The sequence below is a fragment of the Cherax quadricarinatus genome, chromosome 7, assembly GCF_038502225.1.
Source record: "Cherax quadricarinatus isolate ZL_2023a chromosome 7, ASM3850222v1, whole genome shotgun sequence".
NCBI lineage: Eukaryota > Metazoa > Arthropoda > Malacostraca > Decapoda > Parastacidae > Cherax > Cherax quadricarinatus.
The window spans coordinates 9,907,643-9,922,426 of NC_091298.1; positions in this window are offsets into that span (position 1 = coordinate 9,907,643).

Sequence of the window (14,784 nt, forward strand, 5' to 3'; positions counted from 1 at the left end):
GTTTTTGATATGGTGACATTTCTTATCAGATCATCATTGTTAGTGAAGATGAGGTCTAGTGTATTCTCCAGTCTAGTAGGCTCTATTATTTGCTGGTTTAAATTGAATTTTTTGCAGAGATTTAAAAGCTCGTGTGAGTGTGAGTTTTCATCAGAGCTGCCTCCTGGTGTTATTACTGCAACAATATTATTTGCTATATTCCTCCATTTTAGGTGCCTTAAGTTGAAATCCCCCAGGAGCAAGATGTTGGGTGCAGGAGCTGGAAGATTTTCCAGACAGTGGTCAATTTTTAACAGCTGTTCCTGGAATTGCTGGGATGTTGCATCCGGAGGCTTGTAGACTACCACAATGACTAGGTTTTGGTTCTCGACCTTTACTGCTAAAACTTCCACTACATCATTTGAGGCATTAAGCAGTTCTGTGCAAACAAGTGACTCTGCAATGTACAGGCCAACCCCCCCCCCCTTTTGCCTGTTCACTCTGTCACATCTGTATAGGTTGTAACCTGGGATCCATATTTCGTTGTCCAAGTGATCCTTTATGTGGGTCTCAGTGAAAGCCGCGAACATTGCCTTTGCCTCTGCAAGCAGTCCACGGATGAAAGGTATTTTGTTGTTTGTTGCTGGCTTTAGACCCTGTATATTTGCAAAGAAGAATGTCATTGGACTGGTGGTATTGTTGGTACTGAAGGGGGGATTTTTTTTCCTGCATTAGTATCTGTATCTGTTGGTTTGGAGTGGAGGCCATCGACTGTGGTTCCACTCCAGGAATGACTGGATTTGGTGTACAATTTCTGCCATTTCCTGCCAGTTTTTTTTCCTTCCTGGCACTAAAAAACCTCTCTCTCTTGAGTGGCTGTGGCTACCCAGGTTTCCCCATGGCCTGGATGTTTTGTATCTTTTTTGTCCCCTTTAGATGGTGTGCCTGGCAATTTAAGTTATAACACAGTCTTTCCTGTACTGAAGAGGTACACAGTTCAGGGTTGCATTAGTGTCTCAATTCTTCAAATACCCAATTGAACAGCCCTCTAAGCAGTTCATAGTGCTCCCGTGTGGTGATATTGTGACGAATACTCACCAGGTACTATCTAAGAGTAACATAAATGTTTCCACCATAAACACATCATCTATCAAAGACCTCTCTACGAAACGTAGCCTCACACCTCTAACTTCTACAGTGGGCGTCTACACCATCCCCTGTGGATACTGTCCCAAGAAATATGTAGGGAAAACAGGCAGAGATCTTTCGGTCCACCTGAGCGAACATCGAAATGCCAGCAACAGAGACGGACATACGATGAATTGGGATGAGGCACAACTCGTCCTCACCGATGGAGACCTTAGACGTCGACTGTGTCTGGAAGCCTCAGGAATCGCCGTCACCGACACCATAAAACATAATACTGGAAGCTACAAAATTTCTAAAACATTAGCATACATGATACTCAACCAAGCAAAGCACCACCTACCCAACAACACAGGAGTCACATGATCCCATTGCCTACCCGTAATCATCCCAATATGACATTCTTCATGTCACCATGCCTTACTCACATCTCACTCTCCTCCTATATATATACTGTCATATTAACCTGTATATGTTACAGACGGGTCATAGCAGGATTAAGACCCGTGCCAGGACCCCGGTCTTGGCAAACATTATACATATTTACTCTATGTTAAAAGTGATCAAGGTTCCAGGACCGAAACGTTTTCTAATAAATATGCTCTAGTGTTTGCTTACGTGTTTTTCTAAACCAAGAATAACATTGAGTGGTGGAGATGGCAGTGATAAAGCATGTAAACACAGTACTAAGATTACTCGCCACTTGATTAAGAAACGAGAAACGTTGATGAACAAGCGTTTATTACGACAATCTTTCGTTCTCTGTTTAGCTACATGAAGACTTCATGAAGCTCGAAACAGACCGAAACGTTGTTTCCAACAACAGCGTGTTTTGCACCGTGTTTTCTGTACTGTTGCCGACAGGACGACATTCGGATCTCTCGACGTCATGATAATGTTAGAGGACAGTCGGAACGTTGTCTAAAATTTTCTCTTCATATTGTGAGTTAGTTTTCTCTTACTCGGGTTAAAATGTTGACAAAAAAAACAAAAAAACTGCAAGTAGATGCCCTAACGTTCAGGTTTACGGTAAACTGTGAGTGTCAGTGAAGGATTCACTCTAACCGTTCTGTCCAGTTTGGTCAACAAGGCGTTGTCATACCATATATTAAATCCTGGACTGCCAGAGTCTTTCTAATCATCAAGAAAGTGCCATACAAGTTTTCCCTTTCTCTATGAAGATGCAGGAAATACCATCAACATACCTGCACCATAAAATGGATTCCAGAACGTTGCAAGTAAAGGCTAGAGAGGACAGGTGAGACGGGGTTGTACATACATCGTCTGTATTTCTGGCAAAAACACTCATTGCTATAGGAAAATCCACTGGTAGAAATTCATAGTTTGGCTAAGCCTAATGATTTTGATCATGGGAAGCAGCAGGTAACTTCTATTTTTCACCATGTTTCTTGAAGAATTTTTAGAATGACAAAGTGATCACTTACTGTGTCTTAAATTATTACTGTCCTCAGTATATATTTCCACCAAAAGGTTTTCATTAAGTGAAAACGCCTCTTTCACCTCTTCCTTCCTATCTTTACACGAATTATTTTGAAAGTAACAAATTATTATTAATCATTATTTAGGTCATATGGTAAATAATATTTTCACTCTCTGGAAAAAAAGAAGAGAATGTTCGATATACTTTTAAATTAAATGATCTTGATGCCAGCATTAAAGCTGGAAAAAATAAAGTCACTCTTCCTGGATATTCTTTCATTCATTGGAATAAATCATAGGAATAAATCGTTACTACAAAAACAAGGCTTCATTAAGACAAGGTCTCGCCAGTGAGAGCTACAGTGGGCGAAAGAGAGCTTAATCAAGTCTACTTGGGCGAAACGTTGGATTAAGAAAGGCTGAGGAAGTCGACACTACCTACTCACCAGTGTTGATCATGAACCTATATATATTTTTACTGTTGTACCTGCATTAATATGAGTATAATCTCGAGATTGTCTCTACGTGCATCGGTTTATTCTTAATTTATATAGAATTCAGATAATTTACTCTGGTCTTTCGAAATCATTATTTTTACCCTAAACTTCTATATATAATAAAACAAATAAGTAATTTAAATATCCTGCACTGTAAGGCAAATAATTAAATAAAAACTATGCAAAGTGTGTGTGTGTGTGTGTGTGTGTGTGTGTGTGTGTGTGTGTGTGTGTGTGTGTGTGTGTGTGTGTGTGTGTGTGTGTGTGTGTGTGTGTGTGTGTGTAAATAAATAAACGATAACTAAATAAATACGTAGTGCAGATAACTAACTCTAACATAGATCAACCTCAAACATAACTGGACTAACAGCATAGCTAGAGCAACAACATAGGCTGGAATAACAATATAAACTGGAGTAAAAACATATGCTGGAATACCAACATAGATAACGTAACAACATGAGCTGGAGAAACAACATAGGCTAAAAAAACATCATGTTGTTATTCCATAGGCTGGAATAAAAACATAGCGGAATAACAACTTAACTAAAGTAACAACATACACATGAATAACAACATAGCTAAAGCAACAGCATACACCAGAATAACAACATAACTAAAGCAACAACATAGGCTGGAATAACAACATAAGCTGTAGTAACAATATTTTTAAACAGCTACTCAACTTGTGAACAAAAATTCTGGGATTTAAGTAATGCATTAGAGTGGACGGGTCGGTGGGGTGGCGCGTCTCATGGCGGCACACCTCAGTGTCAGCCGAAAAAGGCAATAATTATATTTTCACGACACATTAAGGGCGCTAAAAGTAATCGCAAATGTCTCTCTTGCAATATAAGTGAGCTCATATATACTTATGTAAACACTGATCTCCATGTTAAGTATATATCTAGATCTACTCTTGTTTTTATTCATTTGGCATAACACCAGTTTTTTGGTTTTTTGTTTTATGTATTTGGTATAAAAGAAAATGTGCTTTAATATTTATGGTTTGGGACTTTAGGTTAAAGACTAGGTTAATTTATTTTAAGTGTTAGGTGAAGAAGAATATCTACTTTGACAAATTAGGTAGAATGCTAGATCTACATTTTTCACGTGCTAACTATTCCATTAGTTCTGTTTCACGTGTAAGTTTATTCAGGTTAACACAAACACAGTTACATAGATTATCATACATAGCATCAAATGTGTAAAGAAACTGGGATAACCCAAAAAAGTCAGACAGAGTGACTTATTTCCATTGCTGAGTATAAGAGGTGATCTAGTCCGTTTTACGTGTAAAATACAATAGCACACAATTTAGGTATAAAAGCAGATGTACCCTGCCTCACAATTAAGGTATAAAGGCAGATATTCCTTGGTTTACGTGTAAGGTATAGTAACAGAGTAGTAAGGTACAGTAGCAGACTATAAGGTATGGTAGAAGAGTAGTATGGTATACTAACATAGTAGTAAAGTATAGTAGGAGAATAGTAAGGTATAGTAGCAGATTAGTAAGGTAGAGTAGCAGAGTAGTAAGATATAGTAACATAGTAGTAAGATATAGTAGTAGAGTAGTAAGATATAGTAGCAGAGTAGTAAGACATAGTACCAGAGTAGTAAGGTATATCAACAGAGCAGTAAGATATAGTAGCAGAGTAGTAAGGTAGAGTAGTCAGGTAGAGTAGTAAGGTAGAGCAGTCAGGTAGAGTAGTAAGGCAGAGTAGCAGAGTAGTAAGCTATAGTAGCAGAGCAGAAAGGCAGAGTAGTAAGGTATAGTAGCAGAGTAGTAAAATACAGAAGCAGAGTAGGAAGGCACAGTAGTAAGGTATAATAGCAGAGTGGAAAGGCAGAGTAGTAAGACATAGTAGCAGAGTAGGAAGGCAGAGTAGTAAGGTATAGTAGCAGAGTAGTAAGGTATAGCAGCAGAGTAGGAAGGCAGAGTAGTAAGATATAGTAGCAGAGTAGTAAGGTATAGTAGCAGAGTAGGAAGGCAGAGTAGTAAGATATAGTAGCAGAGTAGGAAGGCAGAGTAGTAAGATATAGTAGCAGAGTAGGAAGGCAGAGTAGTAAGGTATAGTAGCAGAGTAGGAAGGCAGAGTAGTAAGATATAGTAGCAGAGTAGAAAGGCAGAGTAGTAAGATATAGTAGCAGAGTAGGAAGGTATAGTAGCAGAGTAGGAAGGCAGAGTAGTAAGGTATAGTAGCAGAGTAGAAAGGCAGAGTAGTAAGATATAGTAGCAGAGTAGGAAGGCAGAGTAGTAAGATATAGCAGCAGAGTAGTAAGGTATAGTAGCAGAGTAGGAAGGCAGAGTAGTAAGATATAGTAGCAGAGTAGTAAGGTATAGTTGCAGAGTAGAAAGGCAGAGTAGTAAGATATAGTAGCAGAGTAGTAAGGTATAGTTGCAGAGTAGGAAGGTAGAGTAGTAAGATATAGTAGCAGAGTAGGAAGGCAGAGTAGTAAGATATAGTAGCAGAGTAGGAAGGCAGAGTAGTAAGATATAGTAACAGAGTAGGAAGGCAGAGTGGTAAGATATAGTAGCAGAGTAGGAAGGCAGAGTAGTAAGATATAGTAGCAGAGTAGGAAGGCAGAGTAGTAAGATATAGTAGCAGAGTAGGAAGGCAGAGTAGTAAGATATAGTAGCAGAGTAGTAAGATATAGCAGCAGAGTAGGAAGGCAGAGTAGTAAGATATAGTAGCAGAGTAGTAAGATATAGCAGCAGAGTAGGAAGGCAGAGTAGTAAGATATAGTAGCAGAGTAGGAAGGCAGAGTAGTAAGATATAGTAGCAGAGTAGGAAGGCAGAGTAGTAAGGTATAGTAGCAGAGTAGGAAGGCAGAGTAGTAAGATATAGTAGCAGAGTAGTAAGGTATAGTAGCAGAGTAGGAAGGCAGAGTAGTAAGATATAGTAGCAGAGTAGGAAGGCAGAGTAGTAAGGTATAGTAGCAGAGTAGGAAGGCAGAGTAGTAAGATATAGTAGCAGAGTAGGAAGGCAGAGTAGTAAAATATAGTAGCAGAGTAGGAAGGCAGAGTAGTAAGGTAATAGTAGCAGAGTAGAAAGGCAGAGTAGTAAGATATAGTAGCAGAGTAGGAAGACAGAGTAGTAAGGTATAGTAGCAGAGTAGGAAGGCAGAGTAGTAAGATATAGTAGCAGAGTAGGAAGGCAGAGTAGTAGGATATAGTAGCAGAGTAGGAAGGCAGAGTAGTAAGGTATAGTAGCAGAGTAGGAAGACAGAGTAGTAAGATATAGTAGCAGAGTAGGAAGGCAGAGTAGTAGGATATAGTAGCAGAGTAGGAAGGCAGAGTAGTAAGGTATAGTAGCAGAGTAGGAAGGCAGAGTAGTAAGGTATAGTAGCAGAGTAGGAAGGCAGAGTAGTAAGGTATAGTAGCAGAGTAGGAAGGCAGAGTAGTAAGATATAGCAGCAGAGTAGTAAGGTATAGTAGCAGAGTAGGAAGGCAGAGTAGTAAGATATAGTAGCAGAGTAGTAAGGTATAGTTGCAGAGTAGAAAGGCAGAGTAGTAAGATATAGTAGCAGAGTAGTAAGGTATAGTAGCAGGGTCGGTGGGGTGGCGCGTCTCATGGCGGCACACCTCAGTGTCAGCCGAAAAAGGCAATAATTATATTTTCACGACACATTAAGGGCGCTAAAAGTAATCGCAAATGTCTCTCTTGCAATATAAGTGAGCTCATATATACTTATGTAAACACTGATCTCCATGTTAAGTATATATATCTAGATCTACTCTTGTTTTTATTCATTTGGCATAACACCAGTTTTTTGGTTTTTGGTTTTATGTGTTTGGTATAAAAGAAAATGTTCTTTAATATTTATGGTTTGGGACTTTAGGTTAAAGGCTAGGTTAATTTATTTTAAGTGTTAGGTGAAGAAGAATATCTACTTTGACAAATTAGGTAGAATGCTAGATCTACATTTTTCACGTGCTAACTATTCCATTAGTTCTGTTTCACGTGTAAGTTTATTCAGGTTAACACAAACACAGTTACATAGATTATCATACATAGCATCAAATGTGTAAAGAAACTGGGATAACCCAAAAAAGTCAGACAGAGTGACTTATTTCCATTGCTGAGTATAAGAGGTGATCTAGTCCGTTTTACGTGTAAAATACAATAGCAGATATACTCTGGCACACAATTTAGGTATAAAAGCAGATATACCCTGCTTCACAATTAGGATATAAAGGCAGATATACCTTGGTTCAGAATTAGGGTATAAAAGAGGATGTACCCTGCCTCACAATTAAGGTATAAAGGCAGATATTCCTTGGTTTACGTGTAAGGTATAGTAGCAGAGTAATAAGGTACAGTAGCAGAGTACAAGGTATGGTAGAAGAGTAGTATGGTATACTAACATAGTAGTAAAGTATAATAGGAGAATAGTAAGGTATAGTAGCAGATTAGTAAGGTAGAGTAGCAGAGTAGTAAGATATAGTAACAGAGTAGTAAGATATAGTAGTAGAGTAGTAAGATATAGTAGAAGAGTAGTAAGACATAGTACCAGAGTAGTAAGGTATATCAACAGAGCAGTAAGATATAGTAGCAGAGTAGTAAGGTAGAGTAGTCAGGTAGAGTAGTAAGGTAGAGCAGTCAGGTAGAGTAGTAAGGCAGAGTAGCAGAGTAGTAAGCTATAGTAGCAGAGCAGAAAGGCAGAGTAGTAAGGTATAGTAGCAGAGTAGTAAAATATAGAAGCAGAGTAGGAAGGCACAGTAGTAAGGTATAATAGCAGAGTGGAAAGGCAGAGTAGTAAGATATAGTAGCAGAGTAGGAAGGCAGAGTAGTAAGGTATAGTAGCAGAGTAGTAAGATATAGTAGCAGAGTAGGAAGGCAGAGTAGTAAGGTATAGTAGCAGAGTAGTAAGATATAGTAGCAGAGTAGGAAGGCAGAGTAGTAAGATATAGTAGCAGAGTAGGAAGGCAGAGTAGTAAGATATAGTAGCAGAGTAGGAAGGCAGAGTAGTAAGGTATAGTAGCAGAGTAGGAAGACAGAGTAGTAAGGTATAGTAGCAGAGTAGGAAGGCAGAGTAGTAAGATATAGCAGCAGAGTAGTAAGGTATAGTAGCAGAGTAGGAAGGCAGAGTAGTAAGGTATAGTAGCAGAGTAGGAAGACAGAGTAGTAAGGTATAGTAGCAGAGTAGGAAGGCAGAGTAGTAAGATATAGCAGCAGAGTAGTAAGGTATAGTAGCAGAGTAGGAAGGCAGAGTAGTAAGATATAGTAGCAGAGTAGTAAGGTATAGTTGCAGAGTAGAAAGGCAGAGTAGTAAGATATAGTAGCAGAGTAGTAAGGTATAGTTGCAGAGTAGGAAGGTAGAGTAGTAAGATATAGTAGCAGAGTAGGAAGGCAGAGTAGTAAGATATAGTAGCAGAGTAGGAAGGCAGAGTAGTAAGATATAGTAACAGAGTAGGAAGGCAGAGTGGTAAGATATAGTAGCAGAGTAGGAAGGCAGAGTAGTAAGATATAGTAACAGAGTAGGAAGGCAGAGTAGTAAGATATAGTAGCAGAGTAGGAAGGCAGAGTAGTAAGATATAGTAGCAGAGTAGTAAGATATAGTAGCAGAGTAGGAAGGCAGAGTAGTAAGATATAGTAACAGAGTAGGAAGGCAGAGTAGTAAGATATAGTAGCAGAGTAGGAAGGCAGAGTAGTAAGATATAGTAGCAGAGTAGGAAGGCAGAGTAGTAAGATATAGTAGCAGAGTAGAAAGGCAGAGTAGTAAGATATAGTAGCAGAGTAGGAAGGCAGAGTAGTAAGATATAGTAACAGAGTAGGAAGGCAGAGTAGTAAGGTATAGTAGCAGAGTAGGAAGGCAGAGTAGTAAGATATAGTAGCAGAGTAGGAAGGCAGAGTAGTAAAATATAGTAGCAGAGTAGGAAGGCAGAGTAGTAAGGTAATAGTAGCAGAGTAGAAAGGCAGAGTAGTAAGATATAGTAGCAGAGTAGGAAGACAGAGTAGTAAGGTATAGTAGCAGAGTAGGAAGGCAGAGTAGTAAGATATAGTAGCAGAGTAGGAAGGCAGAGTAGTAGGATATAGTAGCAGAGTAGGAAGGCAGAGTAGTAAGGTATAGTAGCAGAGTAGGAAGACAGAGTAGTAAGATATAGTAGCAGAGTAGGAAGGCAGAGTAGTAGGATATAGTAGCAGAGTAGGAAGGCAGAGTAGTAAGGTATAGTAGCAGAGTAGGAAGGCAGAGTAGTAAGGTATAGTAGCAGAGTAGGAAGGCAGAGTAGTAAGGTATAGTAGCAGAGTAGGAAGGCAGAGTAGTAAGGTATAGTAGCAGAGTAGGAAGGCAGAGTAGTAAGGTAATAGTAGCAGAGTAGAAAGGCAGAGTAGTAAGATATAGTAGCAGAGTAGGAAGACAGAGTAGTAAGGTATAGTAGCAGAGTAGGAAGGCAGAGTAGTAAGATATAGTAGCAGAGTAGGAAGACAGAGTAGTAAGGTAATAGTAGCAGAGTAGAAAGGCAGAGTAGTAAGATATAGTAGCAGAGTAGGAAGACAGAGTAGTAAGGTATAGTAGCAGAGTAGGAAGGCAGAGTAGTAAGATATAGTAGCAGAGTAGGAAGACAGAGTAGTAAGGTAATAGTAGCAGAGTAGGAAGGCAGAGTAGTAAGATATAGTAGCAGAGTAGGAAGACAGAGTAGTAAGGTAATAGTAGCAGAGTAGAAAGGCAGAGTAGTAAGATATAGTAGCAGAGTAGGAAGACAGAGTAGTAAGGTATAGTAGCAGAGTAGGAAGGCAGAGTAGTAGGATATAGTAGCAGAGTAGGAAGACAGAGTAGTAAGGTATAGTAGCAGAGTAGGAAGGCAGAGTAGTAAGATATAGTAGCAGAGTAGGAAGACAGAGTAGTAAGGTATAGTAGCAGAGTAGGAAGGCAGAGTAGTAGGATATAGTAGCAGAGTAGGAAGACAGAGTAGTAAGATATAGTAGCAGAGTAGGAAGGCAGAGTAGTAAGATATAGTAGCAGAGTAGGAAGGCAGAGTAGTAAGATATAGTAGCAGAGTAGGAAGGCAGAGTAGTAAGATATAGTAGCAGAGTAGGAAGGCAGAGTAGTAGGATATAGTAGCAGAGTAGGAAGGCAGAGTAGTAGGATATAGTAGCAGAGTAGGAAGGCAGAGTAGTAAGGTATAGTAGCAGAGTAGGAAGGCAGAGTAGTAAGGTATAGTAGCAGAGTAGGAAGGCAGAGTAGTAAGGTATAGTAGCAGAGTAGGAAGGCAGAGTAGTAAGATATAGTAGCAGAGTAGGAAGGCAGAGTAGTAAGATATAGTAGCAGAGTAGGAAGGCAGAGTAGTAGGATATAGTAGCAGAGTAGGAAGGCAGAGTAGTAAGGTATAGTAGCAGAGTAGGAAGGCAGAGTAGTAAGGTATAGTAGCAGAGTAGGAAGGCAGAGTAGTAAGATATAGTAGCAGAGTAGGAAGGCAGAGTAGTAAGATATAGTAGCAGAGTAGGAAGGCAGAGTAGTAAGATATAGTAGCAGAGTAGGAAGGCAGAGTAGTAAGATATAGTAGCAGAGTAGGAAGGCAGAGTAGTAAGGTATAGTAGCAGAGTAGGAAGGCAGAGTAGTAAGATATAGTAGCAGAGTAGGAAGACAGAGTAGTAAGACATAGTAGCAGAGTAGGAAGGCAGAGTAGTAAGATATAGTAGCAGAGTAGTAAGGTATAGTAGCAGAGTAGGAAGGCAGAGTAGTAAGATATAGTAGCAGAGTAGTAAGGTATAGTAGCAGAGTAGGAAGGCAGAGTAGTAAGATATAGTAGCAGAGTAGTAAGGTATAGTAGCAGAGTAGAAAGGCAGAGTAGTAAGATATAGTAGCAGAGTAGGAAGGCAGAGTAGTAAGGTATAGTAGCAGAGTAGGAAGGCAGAGTAGTAAGGTATAGTAGCAGAGTAGGAAGGCAGAGTAGTAAGATATAGTAGCAGAGTAGGAAGGCAGAGTAGTAAGGTATAGTAGCAGAGTAGGAAGGCAGAGTAGTAAGGTATAGTAGCAGAGTAGGAAGGCAGAGTAGTAAGGTATAGTAGCAGAGTAGGAAGGCAGAGTAGTAAGGTATAGTAGCAGAGTAGTAAGGTATAGTAGCAGAGTAGAAAGGCAGAGTAGTAAGATATAGTAGCAGAGTAGGAAGGCAGAGTAGCAAGATATAGTAGCAGAGTAGGAAGGCAGAGTAGTAAGGTATAGTAGCAGAGTAGTAAGGTATAGTAGCAGAGTAGTAAGGTATAGTAGCAGAGTAGGAAGGCAGAGTAGTAAGATATAGTAGCAGAGTAGAAAGGCAGAGTAGTAAGATATAGTAGCAGAGTAGGAAGGCAGAGTAGTAAGATATAGTAGCAGAGTAGTAAGGTATAGTAGCAGAGTAGGAAGGCAGAGTAGTAAGATATAGTAGCAGAGTAGTAAGGTATAGTAGCAGAGTAGGAAGGTATAGTAGCAGAGTAGGAAGGTATAGTAGCAGAGTAGGAAGGTATAGTAGCAGAGTAGGAAGGTATAGTAGCAGAGTAGGAAGGTATAGTAGCAGAGTGTACAAGTAACAATGTCAGCACCTTCACTTTATTTTACCTAGTGAATAGAATTTCATTCTAATGATTTATTTCTCTGATTATATATAATAAATTGTAACTTTATCTTCTTATGACTTTACTCTTATAATAGGTTCATCCTTGTTTCATGATAACTTCCTGATAACTTTATGATAATTACGTGATAACTTCCCTATTACCTCATGATAACTTTATGATACCTACATGATAACTTCACGATTGCCTCATGATAACATAATAACTACATGATAGCTTCACGATTACCGCATAATAACATGATAACTACATGATAGCTTCACGATTACCTCATGATAACTGTGTGAAGAGGTGAATGCCTTGTCGACAACTCACGTGTGCTACTGTAGCCTGATGATAGAATGTATGCAGTGTGATAAGATTTATACAATAAGCTACTAATTATGTGTGTGTGTTTTCACCTAATTGTACTCACCTAATTGTGGTTGCAGGGGTCGAGTGCTAGCTCCTGGCCCCATCCCTTCACTGGTCGCTATGAGGTCCACTCTCCCCCTGCTCCCTGAGCTTCATCGTACTTCTTCTTAAAGCTATGTATGGATCCTGCTTCCACTACATCACTCTTCCAGACTATTTCACTTCCTGACAAGCCTGTGACTGAAGAAATACTTCCTAACATCGCTGTGACTCATTTGAGTCTTCAGCTTCAGTTGTGACCCCTTGTTGCTGTGTACCATCTCCGGAACATCCTGTCTCTGTTCACCTTGTCAATTCCTAGCAGGATTTTGTGTCGTTATCATGTGTGTGTGTGTGTGTGTGTGTGTGTGTGTGTGTGTGTGTGTGTGTGTGTGTGTGTGTGTGTGTGTGTGTGTGTGTGTGTGTGTGTGTGTGTGTGTGTGTGTGTGTGTGTGTGTGTGTGTGTGTGTGTGTGTAAACACAATTTTTTAAATGCAGAGTATCTTTTAAACAAAGTAATTAGTTAGTATTTGTTTTTCTCTCAAGTGAAAGTGTCAAGAATTTCTTGTGTAATTTCTGAGTATGAACAAATTATGCGCTCAAAAAGACATTTAAACTCTATATTATTTTCCACGAAACAAATAAACATCTTTTCTGACGCAGAAGATTTAAGAGCTGAGGTTGAAGTCACTGTGAAGGAATTTTGATTGTTTTGCTGGGGAGGTCTTGGTATAAGTAGGTACCAGTGATGGGATGTAAACAACTGGACAATGTAGAAACTTGAATTATCCTGGTAAGCAAGACACATGTGCAACACCTGGCTGTCCTTATTAAGAAACGTTTCTCCATCCAGTGACTTTTTTCAATAATAGTTTAAAAAAAAAAAAAAACATTGGCGAATAGTCCTCTTAAAGAAGGTACCCAAGTGTTGGACGAGTGACCTATCCGTCTCCATGACGGGATTAAATACCAATAATTTATTCGAAAGGAAGGAAAAGACGTAGAGCCCAACGGTGCCGAAGATCAAACTTCGATAACGACTTGAGAAAACTCTAAACAGAGCAGAACGTTGTCGCAGTTTAAAAGCCTTACTCTCCACCTGTGCCTTTACTTCATCTTCAGATTTTTTTTCTGAATTAAGTTCTTTGTAGTTTCTAAGGAATTTAGATAAAATGCTTTACTGTTCAAGGTATTGCATATATCTCAAAAGAAAAAAAAATCAGTTAACGCGACTTTACAGAATTAACACCGGTGGTATTGTTATCATTGCAAAATGAAATTATCACATGTAAATCAATTACTGTTTTTGTTGCCATCAACATTATCATTAATGCAATTATTATTGATCTTTTATTCCACTTCTACACTCAACGACATAATTCGCACTCATTCATGGTTTATTCATAATGTATGATGTTGCCCATTAAATAAGCTTATGACTATTCATATTGTCGGCTGTATTTAAAAATAAATGAAATCGTATTGAGTAAGTATTCTGTTTTATTCCTTTAATTGCATTTTTAAAACACTTGCTATAATAATAATAATAATAATAATAATAATAATAATAATAATAATAATAATAATAATAATAATAATAATATTATTATTATTATTATTATTATTATTATTATTATTATTATTATTATTATTATTATTATTATTATTATTATTATTATTATTATTATTATTATCACCACCAACAAAATTATTGATATTACTCACTATAAAATTATCTAGTAGCAAAAGTTAATCAAAAGTAACAACTGCATTTCATTATTACAAATTTAAAAACTCCCATGAATTAAGAAACAACAGAAGCAGCAAAACAACAGCAAAAAGAACAAAAGACGCTGCCGGAGGAGTTTGAAAGTGGACTTTTAAAGAAGAAAGTTGACAGTAAACACAGAGAACAGCAAAGTCGATGAAATTAAGGAGAAGAACAGAGGGCGAGGGTCAGCAGAGTTGTGAAACATGGTGTGAAACGTAGAGAAAGACACGACTTTACCGGGACAACGTTTCGTTCTGTGCAGAGTTCCATCAACGTCACGATACAGAACTCACGAAATGGTAACGACACAACTGTAAACAAACCATGCCACGGGCGTGGAGAGAACCCACCCGTGGTATGGTTTGTCACCATTCAGCTTTACACTGATCGAAAAGTTGTCCCGATTAAATCTTTTCTTTGCAATTTTTTTTTGCCAGAGTGCTTGGCGTCTATATGTTGCTTCATCTATGATTTTTGGATGCTGCAGCGAGGAGGAGGAGGCTGGAGGCTGGAGGCTGGAGGCTGGAGGCTGGAGGCTGGAGGCTGGAGGCTGGAGGCTGGAGGCAGAGGAACTATAGCTTCTGAGATCAAGGTGTGGAATGAAAATCGTGCATTCTTATGGAATGGGGGGAGGGAGAAATTAATTGTATTTGTATGAATTGTGTTATTAATGGAGCAATATACCCGTTAGTGAGATGATTGGGCCATGAAGGAGAGTTGGAGCATGGCAGGATTATCACGAGCGTGGCCGGGTGATCACGAGCATAATAGGGTGATCATGAGCATTGCAGGGTAATCAAGAGCATAGCAGGACTATCAAGAGCATAGTAGGGTAACCAAGAGTATGGCAGGGTAATCAAGAGCATGGCAGGATAATCAAGAGCATAGCAGGGTGATCAAGAGCATGGCAGGATAATCAAGAGCATGGCAGTGTAATCAAGAGGGTTTAGAAATCTGGTGTTCATCGTAGGAGATGTAGAAGACATTCGTGGAAAAGTTG